At 43.6% G+C, this 27,980-nt stretch overlaps 1 pseudogene; it reads left to right on the top strand.

Moving 5' to 3' along the window:
- Positions 1–42: 42 nt before the first annotated feature.
- On the top strand, positions 43–27,980 carry LOC101675731 (annotated as a pseudogene).

The raw sequence follows: 27,980 nt of genomic DNA, 5'->3' as shown, positions 1-27,980 counted from the left end.
AGAAAGGCAAGGATGGTTTAAAATTTGGGTTGCCCTGGAAGAATGGAAACAGGTCCTCTGGCTGGAGATACACATAACACATTGACTTACTGTGAGCTAGAAATGGTGGCAAAGGATGTCTTCAACAGAGGATTTGGGTTTGGTATAGTAAGTAGATCTAAGAACCCAATCTTGTAGTGGGGTAGAATGTTCTACTTCCGGTAATGCTTCCACAGATATAGGCAAAGCATCAGACAACCTAGAGACCAAATGTAAGATCTGTAACTAGGGACTTCTTTTCAACCAAAAATGAAAGAGATGGCACCCTTGGGCCAGAAATGTCTTTATAGAATAAGTTGGTTGAAGGGTTGAAACTGACTCTTGATACCATATTTGTACTGAATACAGGAAAGAATAGTGGGAAATTGAAGTCCCCTATAAATAAGATTGTTTCCATCTTGACAGTAATGTTGATATAGATTTTTCTGGATCAAACATTTATGGTTGAGCTGTGTTAGCCTTTGAAAGTTGGCTTCCTGGCTCTCAGATGAGTTTTCACAGAGCTAAGTCTAAACAGTCACAAAATATTTTTACCATGGGTTACCAGGCTGCAGACCTCCAGCTACACCCTCAAGTAAATGATGGCACTGAACTTGGAGGTTGTATCTACCGGGAGCTTAAAATGAGAAGATCGGATCACCAATGAGCCTTGCTCACATAGCTGACACCAATACCTGTTTTGATGTTACTGCTAATTACACACTGGCTTGTAGAACTCCTTTATCTGCTAAAGCAAATAATCCCAGAGTGATTGGACTGGGTGATACCCCAACTGCCAACCACAAGTCAAACTGACCCCATCAGCTTTAATTGATGGAAAGAACATCAATGCAGGAGGTCAAAATGTTGGGGTGAGAGTCAAACTGGAAAGCTTAATGTGGGTTTTTTATTTTTATTTTTTATTTTTTATAAACATATATTTTTATCCCCAGGGGTACAGGTCTGTGAATCGCCAAGTTTACACACTTCACAGTACTCACCATAGCACATACTCTCCCCAATGTCCATAACCCCACCACCCTCTCCTGACCCCCCTCCCCCCAGCAACCCTCAGTTTGTTTTGTGAGTTAATGTGGTTTTGAGTAAAAACATCCCTGGAGATGAAGAGAAATGAACCTGCTGTGTTTTGACCTTAAAATTCTTCTGTGACATTTCAGAAGCGTGAACTTTTTATTCTTCCAAAGAATGGTTATCTTCCCCACACTGAAGTCTACAGACCGGAAGGTCGGCACTTGAAGGCATGCCTGGAAGTTGTCAAGTCTGTGGGACGTTTCAGTCTGGTGTGTTTACAGGCATGCCTCAGTGACAGTGCAGTGACATGTGGTGAAGGAACTGACCCAATCCTCCAGTTTGTACTTCATGTCTTGCATGTGCCCTGCCACTTCCTCAAGACCTTTAGAGATATAATGGTCTCTGTGCTGTAATGGAATCTTTGGTTTTATAGTAGAGTAAAATGAAGTAAATCCATCACGGGGGCACCTGGGTGGCTCAGCCGGTTTGTCTTTGTCTCTGGTCATGATCCCGGGATTGAGCCTCACATCAGGCTCCCTGCTCAGCGGAGAGTCTGCCTCTCCCTCTGCCCCTGCCCCTGCTCGTGCTCCCTGTCCCCCTCTCTCTGAAATAAATAAATTAAATAATTTTAAAAAATAAACCCATCATGCTTGGAACAAAGAGAGAATGGTTTAAGATTTATGAAATTTGTCACATTAACAGAATGAAGGGGAAAACATCATACTACCTTCTAGATAAATGCTGAAAAAGAACTTGCCAAAATCCAATGTATATTTGTGTTTAGAACCTCTAGCGAATATAAATAAAACTTCCTGAATCTACTAAAATGCGCCTATAAATAATCTTACACAAGCATGATTAAATGTTTAAAACATTCCCTCTGGAATTGAGAGTGAGACAAAAATGTCCAGCCAATTTGATAAGCAAGATAAAGAAAACAAGTATAAGAATATGAACACAAGGATAAAAACCACTCCTACTGATAATTTGGTGATGTACATAGACTATCCGAAAGAATCTACAAATAAACTGTTAGATTTGATTAAATTTAAATTTCTGGCAACCAGTCTTCTCTGTACTTATGAGCTTGGCTTTTTCTGATTTTATTTTGTTTTGTTTTGATTTGTTTATTTTAGATTCTGCATGTAAGTGAAATTATATGGTATTTTGTCTTTTCTGACTTATTTCTTAGCATAAATGCCTTCAAGGCCCATCTACAATGTTGCAAATGGCAAGATCTTGTTCTTATTTATGGCTGAGTGATATTCCATTCTACATATATCTCCCCCATCTTTCTTCTTTATTCATCTGTCAATAAGCACTTACCTTGTCTCCTTATCTTGGCTATTGTAAATAATGTTGCAGTGAACATGGGGGCGTAGATATCTTTTTGAATTAGGGTTTTTGTTTTCTTTGGATAAATATCCAGAAGTGAAATTCCTGGGTCATGTGGTAGTTCTCCTCTTGACTTTTTGAGGAACCTCCATACTGGGTCCATAGTGGCTGCACCAGTTAACGTTCCCACCACCAGTGCACAATGTCTTTCCCTTTCCTCCACATGTTCTCCAACTCCGGTCATTTCTTGCCTTTTTGATGTTAGCCCTTCTAACAGGTGTGAGGAGATATCTCATTGTGGTTTTGATTGGCATTTCCCTGACAATTAGGGATGTTGAACATCTTTTCTCGTGTCTCTTGGCCATCTGGATGTCTTCTTTGGAAAAATATCTATTTAGTTCTTCTGTCCATTTTTTTTTTTAAAGATTTTATTTATTTATTTGACAGAGAGAAATCACAAGTAGTCGGAGAGGCAGGCAGAGAGAGAGAGAGGGAAGCAGGCTCCCTGCTGAGCAGAGAGCCCGATGTGGGACTTGATCCCAGGACCCTGAGATCATGACCTGAGCCGAAGGCAGCGGCTTAACCCACTGAGCCACCCAGGCGCCCCTGTCCATTTTTTAATCACATTGTTGGTTTGCTACTTTAGTGGAATGAATTGGGTTTTAAGAGTTCTTTATATATTTGGAATATTAATCCCTTATCAGATATGATTAGCAAATATCTTCTCCCATTCAGTAGGACGCCTTTTCATTTTGTTGATGGTTTCCTTTGCTGTGCAGAGGCTTTTTAGTTTGACATAGTCCCTCTTGTTGATTTTTTATTTTGGAAATTAAAAACAAATCATCACTGAGAGAGTTGTCAAAGAGTTTACTGCCTGTGTTTTCTTTAAGGAGTTCTGTGGTTTCAGGTCTTACATTCAAGTCTTTCATCCATTTTGAATTTATTTTTATAGATAGTGTAAGATGGGGGTCCAGTTTCAGTCTTTTGCATGTAGCTGTCCAATTTTCCCAGCACCATTTATTGAATACACTCTTTTTTCCCCTGTGATGTTTTCTCCTCTTCTTTATCAGAGATTAATTGACGGGAAGTCTTAAGTCACAAAGTATTACTGTAAGGGAAAAGATTGACCAATATGGCTACCTTAAGAATTTGTTACTCAAAAGACTCAACTTTATGTAAATGATATTCTTTCCTGAATGGCTCTTCCCCCCCACCACTGAAAATTATGCCTATGAGAGTCATCATACTTTTTAGGTGCTTTATGTTTATATATGGTCTGAGATAGGGGCCAAGTTTCATTCATAGAAAATGGGCAAAACTCTGCCCATTGGTTTAAACAACACTCGGTTACCACTGGGAAAGACTGAAAGGGAAATGATGAGGAGGGGAAACCAAGAGGGCTCCGAGTCGCTGGTTATGTTCCATTTCTTGTCCTGGAGGTGATCACATGAGTGGGATTACTTGGGGTAGTTCACTGAGACTTACGGCGATTTGCTCGCTTTTCTGTATTTGTGTTAGACTTCAATAAAAAGTTAAAGAAATGTATCTTCCTTTCCCTTAGAGATATAGACTAGCAATAAATGCATTAGTTCCTTTGTTCATGAATTGTCCCCAGTTTGTTCCCTTTTGCCAACTGCCATCTCACCATGACCTGTAGAATTTCTTATTGGCCACCTAAAATGCATGCCCCTACGTTGCTAGATTCAGTTACATATATTGTCACATTTAACTTCACGACCACTCTGGGGATTGGATATCATAGCCACTGAAGCTGGGAGCGAGGAAGGGATCTATCGAAGTCGAACAGCTAATAAACAGCAAGCAGCAGAGCAGAGATTAGGTTCTGGTGTGTTTGCTGCATTCTACTGTGCTATTAAAATCTGAACATTAAAAATAGAAAATTCTACTTATCAATTCACTTGGGAACCTCTTTGATCTATATAAAAATGCTGTTAAAAAGGTACATCCGAGTAAAATAAACATTCTTTTCTATGTTCCTGGTATAAATTTACAGCACTTGTCAAGTTTGTGAAGCTTTTTAAAAGTGAATGTTGGGGGATGCCTGGGTGGCTCAGTGGGTTAAAGCCTCTGCCTTCGGCTCAGGTCATGATCCCAGAGTCCTGGGATGGAGCCCCGCATCGGGCTCTCTGCTCAGCGGGGAGCCTGCTTCCTCCTCTCTCTCGACCTGCCTTTCTGCCTACTTGTGATCTCTGTCTGTCAAATAAATAAATAAAATCTTTAAAAAAAAAAAAAAAAGTGAATGTTGGTGGCCGGGGCTGGGGGTGGGGTGGGCCCCCAGGTAGTTCAGTCAGTTGAGTTTTGGCTCAGGTCATGATCTCAGAGTCCCAGGATCGAGCCCTGCATCAGGCTCCCTGCTCAGCAGGGAGTCTGCTTCTTCCTCTGCCCCTCACCCTTCTCGTGTTCTCTCTTTCGCTTTCTGTCTCAAATAAATAAAAATCTTTAAAAAAAAAAAATCTTTAAAAAAAAAAATGAATGTAGAAGGAAAAGCGTAGGTTTATAGTGAGGTACATCAAATCCCAGACGGGCTACTTAACACTTGTGTTTCCTTGAAAAGTTCCTTAAGTTATTAGAGGCTGGATTTTTTTCATCTGCAAAAAGGAAATAATAAGGGTCACCTGGGTGGCTCAGTGGGTTAAGCCTCTGCCTTCGGCTCAGGTCATGGCCTCGGGGTCCTGGGATCGAGGCCCCCACATTGCGGCTCTCTGCTCAGCAGGGAGCCTGCTTCCCTTCCTCTCTGTCTCTGCCTGCCTCTCTGCCTACTTGTGATCTCTGTCTGTCAAGTAAATAAATAAAATCGTAAAAAAAAAAAAGTGCAAATAATAACACCTTTTCATGGCAAGCCATGTAGAAATCATTTGGGACTGCAGATTAGTGCAGCCGGCCTGTTAGCCTGAGAAACCGAGAAGATTCTGCTTGTGGTGACCGAGGTTGTAGCAGAGAGCTGAGCTAGGACTCAGTACATTATAAATGCAGGTAGAGTCTAACTTATCAGAGCCCCCCATCCTCCTACTTCCAGCTAACTGGTCCCCACTCCCCCACTCTCCACCTGTGCCCTCACATTTCCCCTTTCCTGCCCCCACCCCCACTGTTACAGACTTCTCCACCGCCCAAGTCACAAGAGCTGCTCTGAGGGACACGGACATATTAGATTGCCCGAGCGAGGTCCCGTAACCCACTAAATGCAACTTCAGTCAATAAGATTACAATTTTCTCATCAATAACATTAGCAAAGACATTTGGTGTGATAACACTCCGTGTAGACAGGGGACAATTAACTTTCTCATTCACAACTAGAAGACCCATGCACCTTTCCAGAAAACCATATGAGAAGCAAATTGGAAAGAAAACATCGAGAAGTTTAGATAACATAACTGTCATGGTAATTTGCCTTCCAGAGATCTATTACTGAGAAACAGTAATGTTCATCACACACTTGGACAGACCTTCATGTCCAAGGAGGTTTCTGCCTTACTTGCCATGGCAAAAGTCTGAGGTAACCTAATGTTCAAATACAGGAGAATGATTAGGTCATCTCTTGTGCACTCATAGGGAAATTGTCAAATAAAATCATAAAATGGATAAATATATGTGATAATTATCACTATTTGTTATATTCTTATATTTGTGAGAATATATAACATATTGAGTATATATAATATATAACATATATATAGAAATATTATACACAAAAAGAGATTGCCATGAGTGAGAAATTATAAAGTGAAAAAAGGAGTTGCAAAACAATAAATACTGGGAAAACCCAAATGTCCATCAATAGATGAATGGATAAACAAAATGCAGAATATACATACAATGGAATAGTATTCAGACTTAACATGCTCCAGCGTGAAAGAACACTGAAAATGTTATGCTAAATGAAATAAACCAGAAGCAAAGTGTCAAATACTGTAAGATTTCATTTATATGTGAGGTGCTGGGGTGACTCAGTCATTGGGCGTCTGCCTTCGGCTTGGATCATGATTCCAGGGTCCTGGGATCGAGCTCCACATCAGGCTCCCTGCTCAGCAGGAAGCCTGCTTTCCCTCTCCCACTCCCCCTGCTTGTGTTCCTGCTCTTGCTATCTCTTTCTCTGTGTCAAATAAATAAATAATTTTTAAAAATCTTAAAAATAAAAATATTTCATTTATATGAGGTACCTAGAATGTGTAAATGCCAAAAGATAAAGCTAAAAGAGGTTATCAGGTACTGGGTGAGGAAAGATTAGGGAGTTAGTGTTAGTCTCCATTAGTTTAATGGAGACAGAGTTTCTGTTTGAGATGAGAAAAAAATTCTGGAAATGGACAGTGGCCATGGTTGTACAAATTGTGAATGAACTTCCTGCCACTGAAATGTATACTTGAAAATGGTTAAAATCATAAATTTTATGTTATGTGTGTTTTACCACAATAAGAATGCACAGGAGAAAATTATATGTACATGTTTACCTGAAAAAGTATGCTTTGAAATAGTGGATAATGTGTAATTAGATATTAAGATGTAATCTCTGTATATGGATTGATTCAATTTTAAAACATAGGTTGATGAGTCACACCAAAAAAAGGTGTTGTATTGGACACCAACTATGTGCCGCTTACTCTGGATCTGGGGAATAGAGCTTGATGAACAAGACAAATGACCCCTTACTCTTAGGGCAAAGGATAACACATACTGAGATTCCAAGGGATTTTCTGTTTTGACCCTTTCTGTATTTTCTGAATCTTTTTCAATGAGTATGCTATTTTTTTTTAAAGAGTTGATGTTTTTATTTGAGAGAGAGAGAGCAGGGAGGGGGGCGGGGGCAGAGCAGAGGAAGAAGCAGGCTCCCCGGTGAGCAAGGAGCCTGATGTGGGACTTGATCCCAGGACCCTGGGATCATGACTTGAGCCGAAGGCAGATTGCTTAACCGACCGAGCCACCCAGGCGTCCCAAGTATGCTATTTCTAGATTTGGGAAAAAACCTAAGTGGAAGAAGGGAAGCGATTATGAAACGCAATACTAGCTCAGGCTGAGGCTTTCTCCCTTGGTGTAAACTCATCCGTGGTCATCATAGAGAGGAGCAGGTCTAGCCGTGCTGAGCTAGGAGGTGGGGTAGAGGGCAAAACTGAAGAAATGAGACCTGTTATTCCTGCTCAGTCAGCCATTCTTCTCTTTTCCTTGTTATGTGTTGTTCTTTCTGGCTTCTAGAAGCCTGTGGACCTCAGTTACCCTGTTAATCCTGGTCACTCTTGTCCATCACAATCATAGTTTACATCAGTGTTCAAAAGACTAAGAGCTCTGCTTTTCTGGTACCTGGATTTTCTTCCTTTAAAAACAGTCCTGGGGGCACCTGGTTTGTCAGTTGGTTAAGCATCTGCCTTGGGCTCAGGTCATGCTCCCAGGGTCCTGGGATTGAAGCCCCACACCAGACTCTCTGCTTGGCGGGAAGCCTGCTTCTCCCTCTCCCACTCCCCCTGCTTGTGTTTGCTCTCTTGCTGTCTCTCTCTCTCTGTTGAATAAATAAAATCTTTAAAAAAAATTTTTTTAAAATAAAAACAGTCCTGCAATAACTTTTGAATAATTATCTTGTCCCTCTGCCTACTTCCATAGGATAAGGAATGTCTTCTAGAGACTCACAAAGCTGATCTGAAAATATTGGGCAGAGGTTAGTAGACTTCTGGGCTCGCACCTCTCCACCAAGAGATGGTTGCTAACTTGTGGCTCCTCTTACAACAGAGCAAAACTGAGAATAATTTCAGGGCTTTGCAATGTAAAAAAGTCCCCAGGGGCCTCATTTCTACATGCCCTCTCTGCCCCTAGTCACTGACCCTAGGTTTTTTTGTTGTTCTTGTCTGATCTTGGCTAGAATTAAGGGAAGGAGCCTGACCTGGATGAGTGGAGTTTGAGTTTCTTCATCATGACTCAGAAACCCCCCTCCATCCCTGCTCTGCGCAGAGACAGGAAGCATCCTAGGAGAGTGAGAGAGAGAGAGACCCCCACCCCCGTGTCTTTGCTGAAGCCCTCCTGTAATTCTGTGACCTTTGGTCCAAGGATCTATTTTAGGCAGTGATTTCCACACTCTGTCAGAAACCTCTCTTGTCACCAAACTAGACTTTAGAGGTGTCCAAACATCTGGTTTTAGCCTGAGTCTCCTGGAGCCTGATACCGTGTTTCCTTCCTGCTTCTCGATGAAGGCCTAGTTTATCGGTATATGACGACACATGAATAAAACCAGCTTTGAAGACTTCATCTTATTCCTCAGACAACTTTTACTCTCTCTTGTCCCCACAAAAACTGTTTTTTTTTTTTCTCCAGTTCAATTCTTTTCATCTCCCTCTCCCCCAAAACTCCAGCTATCAGTTCTTCCCATGAAAAATTCCTTCTCTTCCCTCTCTTGCTACTTGTTCATAATCTAGTAGCTTAATCCAGGAGAGAAGGACTGTGTGGTCTGGTGGTTCAAAAGCACAGGCTTCCTGAGTTCAAATTCTGATTCCAGAACTTTGGGTGATTCTGGGTGCACCTCAGTGACATCATCCATCAATCGGGGCTAATAATAGAAGCAAGGTGACAGGGTTGGTAGCAGTGGTGATACTTGTATCTCACACGGAAGCCGGCAATGGAAGGCCATGGAAGGATTTAGTACATCTCACTGTGAGTGATGTTACCTGAATGGTATAGGCTGTCACATTATTTAGGTAGGCGGTTCTTTCTTCACGGCCTTTGTCCACCCCCCAGACTTGATCAGATGAGGAGGAAATGGATCATGGACCTGTGAGGGAAAATCTGGGAGAATGGGTTTTTGCCCCAGAGGAAAGGTGACTGGGAAGGATACAGCTCCCACCGCCCAGCGCCCTTCCCCAAGCCTCACGCAGCCCCTGTGATGCTCCAGCAGCTGGGCCTTAGGCACAGAGTGAATTTCGGACCATCACCAGCTGGCTGAGATTCCATGTCCCTACTTACCAGCTGTGTTATTTGACCCTTTGAAAGGAAGAAGCTTGGGGAGCCTGGGGTGGCTCAGTGGGTTAAAGCCTCTGTCTTTGGTTCAGGTCATGATTCCAGGGTCCTGGGATCAAACCCCCACATGGGGCTCTCTGCTCAGCAGGGAGCCTGCTTCCTCCTCTCTCTCTGCCTGCCTCTCTGCCTACTTGTGATCTCTGTCTAATAAATAAATAAATATATATTTTTTTAAATGAAAGGAAGAAGCTACAAGCTAGCAAGGACAGGAAATTTGCCCAGGGTCAAGCAAACTACTAAGTGACAACACTGAGTGGCGATCCTAAGGTCTTTAGAAGACCCATCTGAGACCTCGGGGACACAGAGTTGCTGGGTCTGGTCCTCATTTCTACTCAATTTTCCCTGCTTCTGGGGTCCTTGCTTCCTAATCCACTTCCAGCCTCCTGACCCTCTCATACCCCCAGCCCCAGAGCCAGCCCTGAATGCCACAGACCCAACACAGAAGTGTCTCTACCCTCCTGCATACCTCGTGGGGCTTGAAAAGAAACCACCAGCCCAAACGAGTCCGGTGGCCTGGTCACAATATCTGGGCTCAGGTGACTCCTGAGGGACTTTGCTGTCTGTCACACCTGGCAGCATCCAGAAGCACTTGCCATAGTCCCAGCCCTCTCTTCCTGCCTTCATCTCTAGCTGGGTATTCCCTCGGGCCCACTCCCTCCTCGGGCCCAGATCTATTGCCTGCTCTAGTCTCCAGGCCACAGGGAGGGAGGCCAGCCTTATTCTGAATTCCAGTTCGGTTTTTGGTGGCCTTGGCACCCAGCCTGGCCCCATCTCTGGGGCTTGAACTGACCCATAGTGTCATTTCCTCCTATAATGTCTTTTCCTCCTATAATGAAACAGACAGATTCCAGAAAGCAGTTCTTCGCCCTCTTCTTTTCTGAGCACTTGAAGGCTGCTTGCAACCCCCAGCTCCAGGCCTCACCCACCTGACTATAGACTCTTTCTTCACCCACTGCTTCAGGAATGAGGGGCCTCCTTCTTTCTTACTGCCCATCCCGCATTCTGTCAAAGCACCTGTGATATTTTGCATCCAAACAGCCTCGGTTTCAACACATCCATGGGTTTGCTCCTGTGTCCTTTTGGAGTGGAATTAGACTATCTACTTCATCTGTGACCTTAAGCAAATCATTTTCCCTCTCTGAGGAATTTCCCTCAAGTTAAAATGGGCGTTAAACTAGACGACCTCTGTCTGCTGTAGAGCTGAAATTAGAATGGAGACATCTTTTCTGTTACCCAAGGACTCTGTAAGGAGAAAGCATGGTTCTTGGACTAACTTTAAGTAGATCTATGTGTCTTCCAGGAGAGTCTGAGAATCATCCCACAGATAAAAAGTTCTAGTCTATTTCCAACTCCTATCCCTCATGCTGTTGCTTCAGAATGACCTTCCCTATCTCTATAAGCTGTATCATACTGGTCAGGTGTGTTTACCTTCAAATCTACCTTTGATGCTTCTGGAAAATTCCCTGAGCTTTGTAAATTAAGTTACTTGCATGCAAGTCATAATAATTTCCTTCAGTCCGAAAGTGTTTAGGAGACCTAAAACTAGAAAAATAACCTTTAAAATGAAAGGCCCCCCACCAATGCGATTATGGAACATTAAGGTCACTGGATTTCAACTATTTCAATGCTCTATAATTTTTGTCTCTGATCAATTTTCATAGTTCCGTTCTCATTTCTGCTTCATAGAGTTTTACGTTTTCTTTGTTTCTTGGTGAGGCAAAATTAGCTTCCGCCATATTGCTGTAGAAGCGTCACTGATTTAATAACACGTGCATTCAAAAATTTATTCTTGCCCTCTTCATTTACTCATATGTTTTACCAAAAAGCATATGGAACCCCTATGCTTTTTGAGTATTCACAGTCCAAAACAGCTGTTTGAAATAGAAAGTTAAATCATCCCACATTTAAAGGTATGCTGATGGACAGAAAAATATGAATTATTACCTGGTTTACTTTTTACCCAGCCCAATACTATATTTTTTCTCTAAAGAGGTTGACTCTTTCACCCAGCCTCTTTCATCCTCCTGAGAACACAGTGGAATTAATTTCCCAATCACTGTAACATCTGTGTGAAAACATATAATCCGCACTCATAAATGGAATATAATGGAGGTTATACTGGCCCTGAGGGGCTAAGGAAATTCTGCCCCACTCCCCCATCTGCCGACTAGATGATACCAAGGTGATTTTGAAATCCTGTGTTGATGGTAGAACTGCATGAAAGAAGCCATGTCCGTGAATCATCATGGGAAATGCCATATGCCTACCACCCGACTGGATGTGAGGCGAATCACTGGAATTCTGGGACGGTTGGATACAGTTAGCCAACCTGGCTGACATATCCCTCTTCTCCTTTACCTTGAAGAACTTACATGCTGCAGTCTTTGGAGTAAACAGCCTTGCTGCTTGGCACAGTCAAAGATGGTGCTTTCCATGTGACTTAACGACACTCCTGCTGCTTACTCTGTCTTCACTCTAACTAATGTAGTTACATCTCAACAGAATTAGAAGGGGTTCAAAGTCATCAGCACATTCTCTCCTTTTAACTTATTTTTGCTGCTGGCCATTCCCACCCATCAAACCTCATAAGCTTGTCAAGATGGCCGCCCATCTTGGCAATTCCATGAATAAGGCAAAATGACTCTCTGGTGGGTCAGAGCCTCAGAAACCAACACAAAGCATCCGTATCTAACCCCTTCATTTCTTTCAGATCACTCAATAAACATAATCTGGTTTCTTTCAAAATAACATGGTTATCTAATTTCCTTCATTAGTAGCTAGTTAGGCAAAGCTTCTGGCTTCCCACGACCCAATTTACTGGGTCCCTGAGCTCATTTAAGGCTTCTCCTCTTACTCTTGAGGTCAGTCACAGTCTTACTTCTGTAATGTAACCTCTGGATTTTCTGTTGAAATGTATTTCCTGTATTTTTCTGTTACTTAAAAAAAAAGAAAAGAAAAAAGAATGTCTTGGATCCTCCTTTCACTATTACCAGGCTACTGATTCTCACTCTCAACTGTGTCTCTTTCTCTACCATTCCCCGAAAATCTATCTCAAGTCATTTCTTCAAAGTAAGAGCTCAGTAATATAGAGATCTACTGTTTCTCTTTCCCTAGACCATAGATGTTATCAGCTGTTTTTCTGAACCACTTCTCCTGGTCCAGGCCTTATCTTACAGGATAAACCGAGCGCTAAATCAAATCAAACAAGATAATACCCAATTTGCTGTCTTTTCTCTCACGCTTCTCCGAAAGTTTAAATTTCTCCATCAATCGATAAACGAATCACTCCAGTACACTTTGCCAAGGCCTTTGTACACTCCAGGTACACTCCAGGACCTTTGTGATGGGAACAGAAAGAAGATGAGAACAGAAGAAATACAAGGGAGTGCACAAGTCACATGTGAGTCTCATTTGCAGGAAACCACTGGAGAATAAGATTGTATATAATACTAGTCATCTCGTGTGTACAAAAAGTGTATTCACAAATGTAGAGGGGAGAGATCAGTGTTTGCTGGAGTAGAGCAGAGTTTCATAAAGGTGGGATTTGGTCTTTAAGAACTGTTGGGTTAGACCAATAGGAAGGACACGCATTATATATGGGTAGGATCATGAACAAAGGCACAGAGGCAGAAGGGATACCACCCGTCAACAGTGGGTCTTATCTATTATGTACCTGTTACATTCCTTGCACCATGCCATGCCCTGTATGTTCATTATATCTAATCCTCACAGCAATCTGGGATTATGAGATGGGTATTTTACAAGTAAGAGTACTAAATGTCAGAATTGTGATTCAATGTCTGTGCTCCACCCACTACATAGGAAGGTGGGGGTAGTTAAGAAGAAGGGTACCACCCTGGAGAGCAGAACGCAGTCAACTAGACAGCTTGGTGAAGTCCAGTTGTGGAGACACTGGATATTGAACAGAGGTGTGGGACTTGACCCAGGAAGTAACAGGAGACAGCTGGAGATATTTTAGCGCATACATAGCATGGCGACTTTGGAATTAGACAAGATATGAGTTCAAGGTCATACTCCATGTTAGCTGAAGGACTCTGGGAGACAGGTGAACTTGCTGAGGCTCAGTCTATCACTTGTAAAATGTGTTTGGCAGTAGCACCCATTCTTAAGGGAGGTCATGTATTTTAGTGTTTTTTTTTTTTTTTTTTTTTTTTTTTAAGATTTTACTTATTTGAGGAAGAGAGAGAGAGCGCACAAGAAGAGAGAGGGTCAGAGAGAGAAGCAGACTCCCTGATGAGCAGGGAGCCTGATGCAGGACTTGATCCTGGAACTCCAGGATCATGACCTGAGCCTCAGGCGGACGCCCAACTGACTGAACCACCCAGGCGCAGAAGGAGGGGTCATGTATTTAAAGCTTCTGCTGAAGTACTTAATGTACAGCAAGTGTTTGACACATGGTATTCCTGCTACTGTCCCTGCTGCCAAATGATTCCAGATGATAATTGAGAGAAAAACAGCTTGTGGGCTATATCCTTGGAGACATGTGATGAGGGCCCCTGGGATTTTTGGGAAAAGGAGAGACAGGTGAGGATGAATTTACAAACATGGCAAAGATGAGTCCATGGGATGTGGTGGCTGATGTAGGAAACAAAGGAAAAGATAAGGCCGAAGACACATATTTGGAAGCATTGGAGAAGTATGATGACCAGAAATTAGGAAGCGAGGGAGGGAGTTAGTTTTAGGAGCTAGATGATGAGTTAAGTTTTGGATTTTTGAGTTTGAAATGATGGTAATGCATTGAGGACTAGTTACTAGAAACTTGGACAGAAAGGTTGACTCTGGATATGCAGATTTGGAGACTGCTATAATAATTGTATTTATTTGAGAAAAAAAAATATCTAGAGCCCAATATAAAGAGAGAAGACCAGAGGACCCAGATTGATACCTGGAGGTGCCTCCATCTGGGTAACATGAGATGGGAGAGAAGCTGTTGAAAGACCAAACAAAGGAGCTGAGGGAGAGATAACAACAACAACAAAAGACAATAACACAGATCACAGAAGTCACAAAATAGAGAAGGGATTTTTCCCAAGGAGGGAGAGGTCTACTGTGCTCAGGGTTGCTGAGGAGGGAAAAGACTGAGGGAACTCGGAAGAAACTCTGCACTTGGTGTAGTGACCGCTGGAACCCAGGCTGGGAGGAAGCAGGTGGCAAAAAAGTCAGTGGGTACTGCCCATTCATCCATTCATTGGAGACATAAATGTGCTGGGAACTAGGCTGTTGCCAGAGGTAGTAGCAAAGGAAACACAGGAGGTTATTTTTTGTTTTCTGAGGAGGTCAGTACCACCAGTAATGCTCAGAGTATGTTTCAGTTCCTCCCAACCCCTTCCCACCGCCTATCTCTTTGTGGACATGTCCCCTTTGCCTAGTACTAGATCCGCAGTCTTCATCTGACATGTATGAACTCTTATATTCTCCTTCAGGTTTCACCACTCTTCAACCTGACCCATCTGATCCCAACCCCACCATGTCTGATAATATCTTGGGTCCTGTGACCTTTAACAGCCACATCAAAGATTGTTTCTCTTTCAAAGCATCCTCAGGATTCAAAGTTATTTTACCTAATCTCTTTTTTTCTGGTTTGACACTGGTGTCTAAAAATGTGATAGCAACTGTTATCATTATGGGTTTCAGATCACTCCTCAAACACACTCAAAGTTCTTTCCCCTCATACACTGGAATTCCATCATGAGCCGAACCCCCCCCCCCCCGGAATACTATTTGGAGCACGGTGTGGGAATAACCTCCCTACCCCAGCCCGCTTTGGACGTGATTCTTAGGATCATATTTCCTCTCGAATTCCTGCCCTGGTGACACCTATAGTCCATCTCAAGTGACAAGTATTATGTGGCAATGAGTAATGTAGGCACAGTTGCCACATCGTGTAAGTTTACTTTTCCTTCTGTTGTTGGTTTCACCCAATAGGCTAGCCTGAGTTAGCTTCATTTGATATTACCTTGTATCATACATGTCAGAAACTGGGTCCAATTTAGTGTGTCTGCCTAGTGGTCACCTTCTGTACTCCAGTATCCCCACCGTGTCATGTAAAAGATGCTACTTTGTAGTGCTCCTGGGTGGCTCAGTTGGTTAAGCAACTGCCTTCGGCTCAGGTCAAGATCCTGGATTTCTGGGATCAAGCTCCACATCCAGCTCCCTGCTCAGCAGGGAGTCTGTTTCTCCCTCTGACCCTTACCCCTCTCATGTTCACTCTCATTCTTTCTCAAATAAATAAAGCTTTTTTTTTTTTAAAATCATGAGTGCTTTTTGTTACTGGTTGATAATGATGGTGACCCCATTCCTCTTCTCCATAGGTTCCTCTTTATGATGACAACTAGGTGGCCTTATTTCTCTTCCACCTCCTGCAAACCAATTCCAGGCATCACTTCTTACCTGTCAGCAGCTCTGAGAGCCAGTGTTCCTTTCAAAGACTTGCAGGACAAACTTTATTTCTTTCTTTTTCCTTTTTTCCTTCCTTCCATCCATCCATCCATCCATCCATCCTTCCTTCCTTCCTTTTTCCCCCCCCCCCAAGATTTTATTTATTTATTTGACACGGAGAAAGAAACAGCGAGAGAGGGAACACAAGCAGAGGGAGTGGGAGAGGAAGAAGCAGGCTTCCTGCAGGGAGACCGATGCAGGGCTCAATCCCAGGACCATGGGATCATGACCTGAACTGAAGGCAGACGCTGAACAGCTGAGACACCTAGGCACCCCCAGACCCTCTCTCTTAATTAATACTTATATTATAATGTTTTCTGGTTTCCTTGCATTGTCTTCTGCCTTTGGAAAGGTATAGCAATGATGTCCTGGTCAGAAACATTCTCCACAGACAAGCTTCTGGTTATGTACATTTTAACATTTTCTGCCACTACCCATGTATTTTCATTCTGATCCCAGATACCACAGGGCATAGTCATATCACCATATAACCTCACATCCTGGACTTCAGTTTCGCCAGTAAGCTCTAGGAGTATCCCTGAAGGTCATTCTACTTTGGGATTCCCAGTAATACCATAACCATATGTTGAAGTTCCTGAAAAATACATCAATCTATCCTACTCCAACAAAAATAAATCTATCCACAATTTGATTTCTCCTTAATTAGATCTCCAAATGCCGATATCCACTCTGTTGACACCTGACACAAGGAACAATGTGATGGAGGGGAGGTTGAAGTGAGAAGTTGGGCAGATTTAACCAATTGCAGTTAGTATATCTTACCTCTGAACATTTATCAAATGTATGACTATGAGGCCACAATTCTGGGCCCCTCCTAGGACTTTGGAAGAAGGTATCAGTGCCAAGTAGGGGCTCTGAAGTTAAAGCTTCATTAAACTCCTGGCACATCCACTTTCCCACAACTTCTGAATGTCTTTTTTCATCTGCAAAAAAGCATACTATTTGCTTTGCTTACTTGGAAAGTTGTTGTGATATATGCAATGAAATCATCTATATTTTTAAAAAGCACTTGATATTACTATTTAATGCCTTATTGGAGTTTCTGTTCACTCTGATTTTCTAACATTGGCTACAGCAACAACAACTCCCTTCCCGAATTCTCTTCTTACAAAGACTTCGGCACTCCTGCGGTTGAGCGTTGTGGTCTTTGTTCCTACTCTTTGAATTTGGGTGGGCTTGTGACCACAGCAGAAGTGATACTATGACTCCCCCAAAAAAGGTCATAAAAGGTGAGAGATCTTCCACCCAGCTCTCTTGGAATGTTTGCTTTTACAACCCAACTACTGTGAGGAAGCCCAAGCTATAGAGAAGCCCACATAAAGAAGAACAGATAGCCACCTCCAACTTTCCGGCCATGTGAGGGAGCCATCTTGAAAGTGCATCCTCCAGCCCCAGTGAAGCTGACACTGATGGGACAAAGCCGTGTTGGAGAATCCTGAACAAGATAAAGAGATTGTCGTTGTTTTAAACCTTTAGGTTTTGGAGTGGTGGGTCATGCCACACTAGATAACTGATACACCATCCATGTTTCCTGTTTCCTTTTAAGCCTCTCTCTGCTCACTCCAAATTCAATCTCATGATCACACCTTACAATTCCCTACACCTATGCCTTTTCTCATACTGTTTCTTCTACTGGAATGTCGTCTTCCCATTGAAATCTTATCCATCCTTGAAGGTCTTCTTCAATTGCCTCTTTCTCTGTGGAGCTCCCCTCATTGCCCAAGCTGGTTGTAATATCATCCTCCTCTCAAATCTTGAAGAAGTTTGTTTATTGCCAGAATGGATATTCAGAATATTTATCAACTGGCATGACCAAGTACTGACCAATCAAAAGGGGGGCCTCATGAATTGTCGGCCCTGGGATTGACCTCAGCTGTGCAGCAAAGTTGGTTCCACGTGATCTTAGTTCCTCCTCTGGCCTCCTTCAGGGCAGGGACCTCGTATGTTTTTGCAAGTATCCCGTCCGCCATGCAACACAGAGAGTCTTGCATGTAATGTGCTATGTACATTATTTTAAAATAATTTGCTAAGCCTTAAAAAACAGATCTCTGACTAATCAAAGAGAAGGTACAGAGAAAATACCCAAGGGAAAAAGGAGCTTAAAACTTTAAAACTGTAAATAACTGAAAAACAAGATAAATTCTCTCAAACCAGGGTCATGAAGCCACAGGATTTTGTGATCTGAGAGCTTAGACATCATCTAATTGGTACTCACACTTGCGTGTGCAAAGAATCACTTGGGGTAAAATTAGTGTAGGTGTGGGTCCAAATTAGTCTATGTGTGGAACAATACAGGTCTGCATTCCATACCCAGGCATTCCGAATAAGTAGGTCTGGGTGGGACTGGTGAAGCCTCCTCCTCCTTTCTTCTTCTTTTTATTTTTTCATTTTTTTTTATTGACATAAAATTAACATAAAATATTGTATTAGTGTCAGGTGTACAACATATCAATTCAAAAATTCTATAATTACTCAATGCTCACGAGGATAAGTGTAGTTACCATCTGTTACTGTATAGCAGAATCACAATATTATTGACTATATTCCCCACATTGTGCTTGTCATTTCTGTGACTTATTTATTTCATAACTGGAAGTTGGTACTTCATCTCCTTCACCTATCTTACCCTTTTTTCCACCTGCATTCCCTCTGGCAACCATCAGTTTGTTCACTGTATTTAAGAGTCAGATTTGCATTTTCCTGATGATGAGGGATGTGGAGCAACTTTTCATGTGCCTGTTGGCCATCCGAATGGCTTCTTTAGAAAAATGTCTATTCAGATCCTCTGCCTGGTTTTTTTTTTTTTTTTTTTTTTTTTTTTTTTTTTTTTTTTTTTTTAAGGATTTTATTTATTTATTTGTCAGAGAGCAAGCGAGAGCGAGAGCGAGCACAGGCAGACAGAATGGCAGGCAGAGTCAGAGGGAGAAGCAGGCTCCCTGCGGAGCAAGGAGCCCGATGTGGGACTCGATCCCAGGACGCTGGGATCATGACCTGAGCTGAAGGCAGCTGCTTAACCAACTGAGCCACCCAGGCGTCCCCTCTGCCTGGTTTTTAATTGATTATTTGTTGTTTTGCAAGTGAGTTGTATGAATTCTTCATGTATTTTGGATATTAACCCCTTATCAGATATATGATTTGCATTTTTTAATGATAATAGAAGTAATGTTATTTTTATTTTTACTATTGTTAGCTAGTAACTTTGATGCTGGTTGACTGATATTTTCTTTCATCTTGCTTCTTATTTGCAAATCCTAGGAAGCTTTCTGTCCCCCCACTTCCAAATTTTTATTTAAATTCTAGTTAGTTCACCTGTAGTGTAATATTGGTTTCAGGAGCACAATTTAGTGACTTATCACTTACGTACAACACCCAGTGTGACAAAGCCTCCTTCATGAGCTCTCCAGGTGACCCTGATGCAGGGTGGGGTTGGTGGACCTCACTTTCAAAAGCCCTGGCTTAGTTAGACCCCCTCTGTCTGGGTCTAGTTTGTTCCCTCTTGCTGTAGTCAGGTGCTCTTTGAACTACCCATGGAAGCAGGACTGCGGTGAAATAGAAGAGTTCGCATGGTCAGAAGGAAGGAGAAGTTGGGAAAGCTATAACTTTAGGGTTGCCTTTGAAGGAGAAATCACCACCTTTAATCTTTGGGTGGTGGCAAGATGAAACAAAGCACTTCACTGAGATCAGCAGGGAGACAAGCAGCCTGGTTGGGGTGTCTTCTGTCTGGAGGTGTCCTTGGGTGGAGTGACCTGTTTCTTCATAGTCGAGTACATTGTTACTGGGCTGAATCACTTGGTATAGTTCAGCCTCCACCCTTGGCTACCCGGTTCCTACCAGTCCAACACCTCATTTCACTTACCCACAACCCCAGAGCTAACATTAGAACCCTGGGTCTAACATCAGATTAGCTACTTCCAACCCCCACCACCCACCCCCTTCTTTTTTTCAGAATGAAATCTACACCTTCTAGATCCTTCAACTACTTAGAAATTAATCCATGGAGTCTTTCCAGCTTTGTTCTTCCAGCTTTCCATACTCCATCTACTAGAATCCTGCACAAAACGAGTGATCCAGAGTCTGAGTCTCTGGAGGAGGGGTCTGAGCTACTGCTTGGACCCGTCATTTTATGCCCTACAGTATCTCAGAGGCGTCTGTCCTGCCTTTCAAACCTCAGTATTTGCCAAAAATATAAACTGAGGGACATCCTTTAACTAAAACAGCTTTGCATTCACAGGAAAATGCTTCTGATCCTCGAAGGCAGAAAAGGAAAACAGGGAAACAGTGAGCTGCTACCATTGATTTAACATAAATTATCATCAACCATGAATTATTTGGGAGCAGAATAGCCCTCTTTTATGAAATGTTAAGTCTTTCTGAAAATCCTCTTTATCTCTCCTGATTCTTGTGCCTTTTAAAATTTTTTATAAATATCTGCATAGAGCACATAATCTAGAAACTGACATCTAGTAAGTGATAAGGCCCTTTAGAATCTGAATCCTGGAAGAGGACACAGTGTTGCACAAACATGACCACAAAGATGAGCAAATGCTCATTATTGCCACAGACTTTCTGATGGCAAAATTCCAGATTTTCTGTAATTGGTCTTTAATAACTGCGCTTTGTTGATTTTGCTACAAACACACACATTTGTAACATCGTACAAAGCACTTTATACCATGTGTGCTCATTTCATTCCTCACCATGCTGTGAGATAGGTTTTACTTTATTTATTATTATTTTTTAAAGATTTTATTTATTTATTTGACAGAGAGAGACACAGCAAGAGAGGGAACACAAGCAGGGGAGGTAGAAGAGGGAGAAACAGGCTTCCTGCCGAGCAGGGAGCCTGATGCGGGCTCATGGAACCCCAGGACCATGACCTGAGCCAAAGGCAGACACCTAATGACTGAGCCACCCTGGTGCCCCAAGATAGGTGTTACTTTAAAATCAAGAAACCAAGGCTCTGAGAGGTTAGGTGACTCACCTAAGGTCACAAGGCTAGTGACAGTCAGGGACTTGGGGCTCAACCGCCCAGAACCGAAGTGCCAGCTCTCGAGCACATTCCACCATGTCACATGGACTTGCCCCCTGTATGAGCCAAGCTGGGCCTGCACCACTCATTCAAGAGAGAGCCTGAATGTGGGCCTACAGGGGCCCTGAGGTTGCAGACCTCCAGCTCCTCGGGGGCATGACTGGCCCAGGGCGCCTGCTGGCTGCGCTCTGCTCTACAATCTCTGCCTTGCTGAGGCCACCCTTCCGACAGGCTGCACCCCACCAATGACCACATTGCCACAATGAGGCTCTTTCCTGAGTGCACGGAAACCGAGGAAGTGTCCAGTCCACCTTCCCTCCCCTCCTCCACTCGAGGTCACACTTGCAGTGCCGTCTGATGGCCAACCCACCCTTCCCCAGCTCCCGAAGCAAATCTTTGGCTGCTGCTTCTCAGGGACCCCAGACTGTCCCAGCCTGCCTTAGTAGAGTCACTACCACATGGCAGGGAAACAAGACAAAGGGAGCTGTCTGGGGGAGACCCTGGGATTTAAACAGCTTGATTTACTTTTACTGAAAATCAACTCTTTTTTTTTTTTAAACCCAGCTATTACACATATTTACCCTGGTGGCGATGGTCTCATTTTAAAAGCACACAGCAATTATCCTCCATCCAGTGCGTCAACAATTAATCCAGGTGTGGCTGGAGTTCGCTGGATACTGATCTCTGTCTCGATGGTACCTGTACCATCAGGCTGCCATTGCTGGCCCTTTGGGGGACACGCTCTGGTATTGTGATCCCCAGTTTCAGCCTCACTATTTGATGGCATCCTGGAGCTTCAGATGGTCCCTGGCATCCAGAGAAGGCCAGTAGGCAGAAGGGAGGGCTTTAAACATCAAGGAGCAAAGTTGCACAGTACCTTCTAGATCTGGGCTGTAAGTGGCTACTGAGTCTTCGGAGCGTGGGGTTCCTCTTAATTGGTACACGCTCTAGGTATAAAATATGCAGTGGATTTTGAAAACCAAATTTAAAAAAAAGAATGTATGATATTTTATTAATCATTTTTATATTGATTACATGTTGGAATGACATTATTTGGGACATCTTGAGTTAAGTAACATTCATTCTTTTTTTTTTTTTTTTTAAAGATTTTATTTATTTATTTGACAGAGAGAGATCACAAGTAGGCAGAGAGGCAGGCAGAGAGAGAGGAGGAAGCAGGCTCCCCGCCGAGCAGAGAGCCCGATGTGGGACTCGATCCCAGGACCTGAGATCATGACCTGAGCCGAAGTCAGCGGCTTAACCCACTGAGCCACCCAGGCGCCCCAAGTAACATTCATTCTTAAAATGAACTTCATCTATTTTTTTTTTTAAAGATTTTATTTATTTATTTTGACAGAGATCACAAGTAGGCAGAGAAGCAGGCAGAGAGAGAGGAGGAAGCAGGCCCCCTGCCGAGCAGAGAGCCAGATGCGGGGCTCAATGCGGGGCTCAATCCCAGGACCCTGGGGTCACGACCTGAGCTGAAGGCAGAAGCTTAGCCCACTGAGCCACCCAGGCATCCCAACTTCATCTATTTCTTTTTGCTTTCTTAACGTGGCTATTAGAAAATTTGAACTTACGTTGGAGGCTCAGATTACATTCGCGGTGCTGTCTAGGTGTCAGACTCAATGAGGGTGAGGATTGCCTCTGTCTGTGCTCATCGAATCACACTGTACTCACAGACTTTAACATTATCTAGCACTGAAAAGAACTGAATAAATAATTTGAAGAATGAATGACAATGTGAATGAGCAAATGGACTTCAGTTCTTCCTTTCTCTCTCTCTTTTTTAAAGATTTTACTTATTTATTTGACAGAGAGTGAAAGAACTCAAGCAGGGGGAGCAGTAGAAGGAGAGGGAGAAGCAGACTCCCTGCCGAGCAGGGAGCCCGACTTAGGGTGATCCCAGGACACTGGGATCATGACCTGAGTCAAAGGCAGACGCTTAACCGTCTCAGCCATCCAGGCATCCCAGTTACTCATTTCTCTGAAGCAAGAAGCATTTCTACCCCCTCTCGCCCCTTCTAACGTCTGAGGAAGAGCCAGGAGATTTGCAAAACTTCATCTCCCAAATTTGAGTCTCCAGCCCTGAATTCCCCTGAGTGTATGTCTGGTTGCCTGCTCAGAAACTTCTCTGAGGTCAGTAACAGACATCTCAAACCTAACATCTCCAGAGCAGAATTATTTATATTCTTTTTTTTTTTTTTATATTTTATTTATTTATTTGACAGACAGAGATCACAAGTAGGCAGAGAGGCAGGCAGAGAGAGAGAGAGGAGGAAGCAGGCTCCCTGCCGAGCAGAGAGTCTGATGTGGGGCTCGATCCCACGACCTGGGATCATGACCTAAGCCGAAGGCAGAGGCCTTAACCCACTGAGCCACCCAGGCGCCCCACAATTATTATATTCTTCCCAAACTGGTTCCTGCCCCAGTCATTGCCATCTCAGAGGTACCCTCATCTACCTGTCTTTCAGGGCAAAAAACAAACAAAACAGAAACCAGTCATTCTGGAGTTTTCTGTTTGCTCTGTTAATACCACTGCCCAATCCCATCCAACCAAGAAATAAGATTTATTGGTTCTACTGCAAAATATATTCCAGAAATACCCCGATTTCTCCACCATCCGGGCTGCCATGTTGGTAGAAGCCACCATCATCCATCACTGGCCTGGATGTTCCCAATTGATCCACATGCTGCTGCCACCGCCCTCAGAAATTCTGTGAACCCTTATTATCCTTCTGACAAAGAGAGTTGGATGCCCCACAAACTCTATGATAATGTGACTTTTATTTGTATGTAACAGCCGTGTTTCAACAGAGTCATCTGAATATATGCCAGCCTTCGGACAGGTCCTAAGGTTTTCCAGACAAAACTCTGCTCTATTTCTAAAACTCTCCATGGATGGGGGATCCAGAGACAGGCCAACGGAGGGTTTAACCCTTTCATTTATTGGCTGCATCACCCCAGCTTTCCCGGGGGGGTGGTGGATACAATCTCAGAGCAAACATCATTCCTCCTCCTAGCACAGCTTCCTGCTGCCTTTTCGGGACCTCATCAAGAGTATCATACCCCCCAGCTCAGAAGCAGGCGAGGTTCACCCTTGCCCCCTTAACACGCACAAAACATAAAACAGTAGCTTTCGTCAGCTGGATCACAGAGAAGGTGGGGACACCAGACACTTATGGAAATAAGTCACGGGCACACTTTGCTGATTTGGTTGTTTAAAGAGTTGGTATTGCTTCAGAATTGCAGGGGAAATTAGCTTAAAAGAGGACGGCAAGCTGAGTGGGAACGTTTCACGCGGGATTCTGCCTACCGTCTTCCACACAGGAGAGCAGGCAGCTTTGATGCACTCTTCTGTGAATGGACCGGGGCCTGCCTCTCCGTCCTCATGCTCTCCCTTCCCCCACCCCGGATTTCACCTTCTCCTAAGACGACGGTCCTCAAACACCCTCCTCTCTCACAAACACCCCGCCATCCCTCTGGTCCCTGGCGTCATCTTTGGCTCTTTCTGGGGGTGATTTTGGGCTTTTCCATGTGACACCACACTTCCCAAGGGGGGGCCCTCTCTTCACTCTCTCCTACTCTGCTGTGCCAGGCGAATGTTCTAGAAGCACCACTTTCTTTAAGTCATTTTCCTGAATAAGAATTTGAAGTAGCTCCTATGGTTCAATCATTCCTTTTTAAAAAATTCATCCATCCAACATATGTTTCTGTCAGGCCGTGTCTGGGGATGATGATGAGCAGCGCTAAGTCCCTCCGTCCGAAGGAGCTCCATACTCTTCCCTAGGATTTCTAATACTTCACCATCTCTCAAATGGGCCTTCACTCCCCAATGGGAGTTCCACCTTCACTCAGTTTCATACTACACAGAGAGGTAGTATTAAATCATAACTGCTTGAAACTAACTGTAGTGCATATTACATCACACTGATCATTTTGTAGCCGCCTCCTGCTGCTCTTGCAGGGAGCTCAAGTGTCGCAAGTATCCTCTGAAAAGCCCTGTAATGCCAATTATCTCCATGTGGGCAGCTCATCTCGCCAGGAAACCGTGTGTTGCAGTAAAAAGCGATCACTCACAGGTCTTGCATGTTTTTCATAATGTTTAGGGCAATACTTTATAAGATTTTTTAAAAAAATTTTATTTATTCATTTGACAGAGAGAGATCACAAGTAGGCAGAGAGGCGAAGCAGAGAGAGAGGAGGAAGCAGGCTCCCTACGGAGCAGAGAGCCCGATGTGGGGCTCGATCCCAGGACCCTGGGATCATGACCCAAGCCGAAGGCAGAGGCTTAACCCACTGAGCCACCCAGGTGCCCCATGTTTAGGGCAATACTTTAGATAATGCCATGGAATCCATAAGAAGGACTACTGGCGATGTGGGAAGTGCTCCCAAGAGGTCCTGACCTTACAAGAAAAAAGTCGAATTGCTTGATACGTCCTGGAGATGGTGATCTTTAGATCTATGGTTGTGAGTGGTTTCAAGTAAACGAATCCAGCAAAGGACCATGGTTAAAAAAAAAATTGTGACGCCATTGCCACAGCTACGCCAGCAGGCATGGAAACCTTGCACTCCTTGCTAAAATATCTTTTCTCTCCTATTGAGAATGTGCAAACTGCGTGGTGAGTGGAGGGGGAGCAGGGAGGGGGAAGGGCAGAAGGAGAGGGAGAAGCTCAAGCAGGGTCCACGCTGAGACTTGATCCCATGCCCCTGAGATCATGACCTGAGCTAAAATCAAGAGTCAGACTCTTAACAGACTTCAACTCCTAGGCCCCCCAAGAATGCAGCTTTTATCTGGGTGCAGGATTGTTGTAAGAAAAGCATACCGAGGGTGCCCAAGTGGCTCAGTGGTTAAGCCTCTGCCTTCGGCTCAGGTCATGATCTCAGGGTTCTGGGATCAAGCCCTTCATTGGGCTCCCCACTCAGCAGGGAGCCTGCTTCCCTCCCTCTCTCTCTGCCTACTTGTGATCACTCTCTTTCTGTGTCAAATAAATAAATAAAATCTTTAAAAAAAAAAAAGGCATACCGACCACCTCTAACTTCATTTAAGATAAATCGAGTCCTGCTACGACAACTTGAAGCAAAAGGAAGGCAAGTGATCCAAAGCTAAATAATTTTTTTGAATATATATACTTTTAAAGATTTCATTTATTTGTTTGAGAGAGATTGAGAGAGAGCATGAGGGCTGAGACGGTCAGAGGGAGAAGCGGATTCCCCATGGAGCTGGGAGCCCGATTCGGGACTTAATCCTGGGACTCCATCCGGGGACTCCGAGATCATGACCTGAGCCGAAGGCAGTCGCTTAACCAACTGAGCCACCCCAGGCGCCCCAAAGCTGAAGAATTTAATGCCAGAAAAGGATGGTTTGATTTTAGAAAGAAGTTTGTCTTAAATAATCTCAAGTTAACAGGAGAAGTATCTTCTGCCAACCAAGAGGCACCAGATAAGTTCCCAGACACATTAAGAAAATCATTGAGGAGAAAGATCTTCCTGAATGGGTTTTTTAAATATAATTTTAAAAAAAGATTTTATTTTATCGACAGAGATCAAAAGTAGGCAGAGATCCAGGCAGAGAGAGGGGGAAGCAGTCTCTCTGCTGAGCAGGGAGCCTGATGCGGGGCTCTATCTCAGGACTCTGAGATCATGAACTGAACAGAAGGCAGAGGCTTAACCCACTGAGCCCCCCGCCCCTCAGGCACCCCTTAATATAATTTTTTGAAGATTTTATTTATTTATTTGTTTGTTTGTTTGTTGGGGGGTGGTGGAGAGAGCACAAGCAGGGGGAGCGGCAGGCAGAGGGAGAAGCAGTCTCCCTGCTGAGAAAGGAGCCCGATGAAGGACTCAATCCCGAGATGATGACCTGAGCTGAAAGCAGATGCTTCACCGACTGAACCACCCAGGCATACCCTGAATGGGTTTTTAATGCAGATGAAAGGCAGAAATGCCACAAAGGTATATATTAGCAAGGAAGAGAAGCAAGGACCGGAATTTAAGGCAGGAAGGATAGGCTAATGTTCTTGTTTTGTGCAAATGCAGTTGGGTTTAATATGAGGACTGCCTTCATCTATGAAGCTGTGGACCCCTAGCCTTGAAGGGAAAAGATAAACACCAGCTGTGTCGGTCTTTTGGTTGTACAAGAAGAACCCTTTTTTTCGGGCTTAGTTCCATCAATACTTTGTCCCTGAAGTCAGGAAGTACCTTAGTAATAAGTGACTGCCTTTTAAATTTTGTCTGAGGGACGCCTGGGTGGCTCAGTTGGTTAAGCCATTGCCTTTGGCTCAGGTCATGATCCTGGGGTCCTGGGATCAAGTCCCACATTGGGCTCCTCGGTGGAGAGCCTGCTTCTCTCTCTGCCTCTGCCTGCTTGTGCACTCTGTCTGTCTCTCTCTCTGACAAATGAATAAACAAATAAAATATTTAAAAAATAAAATAAAATAAAGTTCAGGGCGCCTGGGTGGCTCAGTGGGTTAAGCCGCTGCCTTCGGCTGGGGTCATGATCTCAGGGTCCTGGGATCGAGTCCCACATTGGGCTCTCTGCTCAGCAGGGAGCCTGCTTCCCTCTCTCTCTCTGCCTGCCTCTCCATCTACTTGTGATTTCTCTCTGTCAAATAAATAAATAAAATCTTTAAAAAAAATAAAATAAAGTTCGTCTGAAAAAAAATTTTTTTTAAATAAAGTTCCTTTGATAGTGGACAGTGCCCCTCTCCATAACCCCATGAGTTCAACACCAAAGGCGTCGGAATGGTCTACTTGCCCCCAAACACAACATCTCTAATTCAGCCTCTAGATCAGGGGCCATAAGGACTTTTAAGACTCATTACACACATTACTCTATGGAAAGTATTCCCAAAGTTATAGGAAAGAACCCTGGGAAGGAGAAATCAAAAAGATCTGGAAGAATTACACCATTGGAGATGCCATCATTGTTAAAGAAAAAGCCATGAAAGCCATCAAGCCCGAAGCAATGGATTCCTGCTGGAGAAAGCTGCTCAGAGCTGGCATGACTTCACATAAGTTACGACAGAGCCAAAAGGAAATGAGGATAGAGATTATGGATATGGCAGAAAAAAGGTAG

The sequence above is a fragment of the Mustela putorius genome, unplaced genomic scaffold (genome assembly GCF_011764305.1).
Source record: "Mustela putorius furo isolate JIRA1106 unplaced genomic scaffold, ASM1176430v1.1 tig00003932_pilon_pilon_pilon:0A:0A, whole genome shotgun sequence".
Classification (NCBI taxonomy): domain Eukaryota; kingdom Metazoa; phylum Chordata; class Mammalia; order Carnivora; family Mustelidae; genus Mustela; species Mustela putorius.
Note: the sequence above shows the minus strand (reverse complement) of the source record. Positions and strands in the feature narration are given on the sequence as shown.